This window comes from Penaeus vannamei, chromosome 2, assembly GCF_042767895.1.
Source record: "Penaeus vannamei isolate JL-2024 chromosome 2, ASM4276789v1, whole genome shotgun sequence".
NCBI classification, from domain to species: Eukaryota; Metazoa; Arthropoda; class Malacostraca; order Decapoda; family Penaeidae; genus Penaeus; species Penaeus vannamei.
In genome coordinates, this window is record NC_091550.1 from 19,913,455 (window position 1) to 19,918,454 (window position 5,000).

The window sequence follows — 5,000 nt, forward strand, 5'->3', positions numbered from 1 at the left end:
GGAGTGAACACAACGCCGTTTTCTCATGTTTGCCTTTATTGTTTTCCTTTATTGTCTGTCACTGCCACCTTCTCTGATGTACATGTCGTTTGTTCAGTGTTCTAACTCTGTTGTCTCGTTATTCTGTATACAGATGAACCCTCAACACACAGTGCCTACCTTCAACGACCACAGTTTCATACTATGGGAGAGGTTAGTGATCTCCTTCTGGAGTATTTTTAGCAACCGTATTTGAAGTGGACGAAGCAGTGGTCCTTTTGACGGTCCGTCTCCAAGTAACCAAACCCTATTCCCCTTTAGTTCATGCATTTTATTTCAATGCCTTTTGCGTCACGGGAAGAAAGGGGCGTAACGATGATAAACACAAGACGAGACACTCACCGGGAGCTCTGCCGAGTTTCGTTTCATAATACGGTTTGAAAATACTTCCACGACCGCGTGTGCACGCTCTTCCTTCACTGGTTGTGCACGCCAAAGGATGGAGTCTTTTTTTATTTGATGGGGTTATTGGTTTCTCCCGTAAGCATGTGGTTCTTGAGAGTGGTTAAATTTTTTCTGGAAAAAAAACAAGCATTCTTCCAACGTTTTCTGTGTTTGATTTGTCACATGATTACTGTTTATTGATTTCCTTTCAGGAGTACACTTAGCATGACTTTGTAAACTAGTTGCACTATTAATATAATAGAATGCATGGAATCTATGGCTAGAAGAAATATTTTAAGAGTAATCACTTAACGTAATATATATACCGTAGTATGTCCAACAAAACTGCCGTTTTCTTTGGAGATATTTCCTCGCATGACCTTGGAGTTGGACGCAGAGAACTAGAGACTTTTCTGTAAGGTCTCTACTTAGTTTGTCTTGATTTATTGTCCTTCTGTTCTTTGTACACAGTGTCATTGTCCATACCTCTGCAGCTTAGCTTCAGTTAAAGAATATGGCATACTGGATCATGTGTAGAAGCTGTCATACAATACTGTGTTAAACATATAATATATCTGTCAAGTCGTCCAAATACGTGCTTACCTATTGCTAGTAGAATTCGTAAAACTTATATTCATAGTAATTGACAGTCTTTAGCACCCAAGAAAATTAATCAATTCGATTATATAAACCTAACTAAACATTTTGCATGAGTATTTGTTACAGGAATCATTTTGCATATGCGTAGTGGACCGAATGCAATAAATAGTGTTTGAATCCTGTGGTAAAGTTATGAAGCTTATTGCATGTTTTTACGCTTGTGTTGTTTAGACTACGATTCACTGAAAGCACGGTGATTGTTTATTGTTTTAAGACAAGCCAGCATGCATGAATAATATTTGTGAGACGTATGATGTTGTTCTTTCTGTGCCCAGTACTCAACTTACATTAACATGATACATTGCAAGGTTTACAGGTATGTCACAATTTATGATGACTTGCACTCTGTAACATCTACCATATTATTTAATCCGGTAATGCATTTTGTATGTGTAACTTTGAGACAGCATACACATTTGATGATAGTTTTTAAAACTGTTATTTGATTGGTAAAGTAAACTGTGTTTTATTATAATTCGAACAATAGTTCGTTGCACAGAAAAAATGGAAAAGAAATACTATAGTTTATCCCTAAAGGCGTTATTTCATAGCCGTTTTCTTTCACGAGGTATCCGTGGAATATCAAGTTTTCAATTTCTTTTGTAAATTGTTCTGTGAAGAAGAACAGGAAGAACATCTGACTTTTCACCTTCACAGTAATCAGATAAAAGAACTTAACCATATTTACACATTTCAAATAACATTTTGTTCTACAAACTGTCTTTAAACCTGTTGATTTTGCGACACAACTGAAGACAGAAAATGTATGATTTTATGCCAACGAAAAGAACACAACTGATAGATTAGAGGCATTCGTAAAGTGTACGTGCTGAATACACATGCATCCTATACCAACGAGAATCGGGGAGATAATGGGAAATCACGATAATAATGTGGTAATCAAGATGATGGTTACGTAATGATAATAGTGGTATTAAAAAAAGATACCACTATTTCTACATCTAAATTAATAAGGATGACAAAAAATAAGGATGATAATAGCAATGATAATGATGATTATAATCATGTTGATAAATATGATGGTTACTTTTTTGAGTATGAGAATGAAAATGATAATAGCGATGATGGTAATGATAACGATAATAAAAATCACCATAGCAATGATAATTATGATAAGGGGAATGATAATTACAGTAATAAGAGAAATAATAATAACAAAAACAACTAGAACAGTAACATCCTCATTGAAAAGAAGGAAAGAAGATGTAAAACGAAAAAAAAAACAAGCAAATGAAGCCACCCGCGTGTCCAGCAACATAACTCAGAATAGACGAACAAGATATCTCTGTTTTTTTGTTTTTTTTGTGTGTGTTTTGTTTTTTGTCTGTAGTTTGTTACAGCGAGCAGGTGCTATGGAAGCTGAGGTGCGGGAGGGGGGAGGGTCATGGAGTTGGATGTGTGTGTGAGGGGGGGGTGAAACTCCTCCCTCCCCCTCCCCCTTCCCCCCTCTCTTCCTCCTCCACTCCCTCCATTGGTTGTTGCCGGCCGTGGAGTCATGTTCTCCGCTCCTCCTCTTTTTCTTCCTCTTCTTCTTCCTCCTCTCCCTCTTTCGCATCATTTTTTCTACCTTATCTTAATTCAACTCTTCTTAGTAGGCCTATTATTTAATTTTTAATTCTTACTTCTCCTTCGTGTGTTCTTCTTCTTTAACCGCTTCTTCTTCTTGTTCTCATCGTCGTCGCCTTCGTCCTCCGCCTTCTCTTTCGCCTCCATCTCCATCTCTATCTAAACTTCCTCCTCCCTCTCCTCCTCTTCCTCCTAGTCCTCCGCCTCCTCTCCTACTCGACCACCACCTCTTCCTCTTCCACCTCCACAGCTTAATCTCATCCACACCCAGCTCTACCACCACCTTTTAATCCACCTCCTCCTCCTCCACCATCTTTTCGTCCTCCTCCTTGTCCTCTTCCTACTCCTCCTTCCCTCCCTCCTCCTCTTCCTGCTCCATCTCCTCCTCCTTCTCCTTCTCCTCCTCCTTCTATTCCTCCTCCATCTCATCTTCCTGCTCCATATCCTCCTCCTCCATCATCTCTTCCTCCTCTTTCTCTTCCTACATCATTTCCTCCTCCTCCACCACTACCATCTCTTCCTCCTCCTCCTCCTCGTCCTCGTCCTCGTCCTCGTCCTCGTCCTCGTCCTCGTCCTCCTCCTCCTCCTCCTCCTCCTCCCCTTCCCCCCCCCCCTCCCCCATCCCCCTCCCCCTCCCCCTCCCCCTCCCCTCCTCCTCCTTCTCCACCTACTCCTCCTTCTTTCACCTCCACTTCCTCCATCTCCCTCCACCTCCTCCTCCTCCTTTCACCTCCACCTCCTCCCTTCACCACCACCTCCTCCTTCTCCTTCTCCTCCTCGGCCTGGAAACGGAAGTAGCGCTCCCTCGCGGTGAAACCTGCAAGGACCACGAGGCGCGCCGCAGATCCTTGGCCGCAGCGAGCGTCGAGTGAGAGCAATTAGAGCTCGTCCTCGATCTCCATGCCTCTCCTGGGCGGCTGGGAGCTGCGGATTTCCAGGATGGAGTCCAGGGATTTCGGAGGGCGAGGTGGTGATGGAGGAGGAGGTGGAGGAAGGGGAGGGGGAGGTGGTGGTGGTGGTGGTGCAGTTGGAGGAAGAGATAAAGGAGGGAGAGGTGGTGATGGAAGAGGAGATGAAGGAAGGGGAGGGGGAGGTGGTGGTAGTGGTGCAGGAGGAAGAGATGAAGGAGGGGGAGGTGGTGGTGGTGCAGGAGGAAGAGGAGGATGAGTGATGGTGGTGGAGGAGGAGGAGGAAGTGATGACGGTGGTGGCGGAAAAGGAGAAGGAGGAGGAGGAAGAGGAGGTGGAGGAGAAGAAAGACGAAGAGTATTGGGAGGAGAAAGGAATAAAGAAAGAGGAGGAGGAGAACGGAGGAATAGAAAAAGAAAAATGGAGAAGATATACGAAGAAAATGAACTGGAAGAGGATGAAGAAAGGAGAAGGAGGAAGAGGAGGAGAGGTTCTGGTGGCTCTTCCCTCACTATAGCTCATCTCTGCATCCTGGAGCACTGACCTCCTACCACTTCCCCCCCTCCCCTCCTCCTCCCTTCCATCCTCCTTCTCTCTTACCTCTTCTCTCTCTCTCTCTCTCTCTCTCTCTCTCTCTCTCTCTCTCTCTCTCTCTCTCTCTCTCTCTCTCTCTCTCTCTCTCTCTCTCTCTCTCTCTCTCTCATGTTCGCTGTCCATTCCATTTTAACATTTGCCTTTTCTGTTATCTACTCTCTCCTCGTACACACATTCCCGTTTTTCTTTCTTATTCGTCTATTTTCGTTCTATTTTACATCTCATTTCATTTTCTTTAGTATTTCATGTTACTTTTTTGATCAATGGAAATTTCTCAATATTACTTTAACTTCAAAGGTTCTTGTGTTTTCTTTCATTCTCGATTTTTCTGTCTCTACGCCGATTGTCTCTCCCTACGTTTATCTGTTCCCCTCTTCCACTTGCTTCCTCTTGCATCAGTTCCAACAATTAGATAAATCTGAATTTGACAAACTCTCCCACTACCTCATTTTATCTCATTTCTTCTTCTGTCTCTCTCTCTCTCTCTCTCTCTCTTTTTTTTTTTTTTTTTTTTTTTTTTTACCCGGGGCGTTCTTTAACCACCGCCCCCTCCCCCTCCCTATCTCCTCATCACGACATTTTTTTTTCTTTTATTTCCACGACTCCAATCTAACTCCCTTCCTCCCCGTTCTTCTCTCCTCCCATCCCCCTTCTTCTGTTCCTCTATTTCTCACATCTGCTCTTCTCGCACCTCCTGTTCCCTCCTCACGTCTCATTTCCATTTTTTTTTCTCCTCTTCTCTCCCTTTCCCTTTCTTCCCCCTGGTTTCCTTCATCTCCCTCTCCCTCTTCTCCCCTCTCCCCCCCCCCTTTACTATTACTTCCTTCT

General features: G+C 43.4%; 1 protein-coding gene across 2 annotated transcripts in view; it reads left to right on the top strand.

Annotated features, from left to right (window-relative positions):
* The window catches only part of LOC113828161 (glutathione S-transferase 1), a gene marked incomplete in the record, with an annotated part of 200,075 nt that overhangs the window by 157,601 nt on the left and 37,474 nt on the right, over positions 1–5,000 (top strand).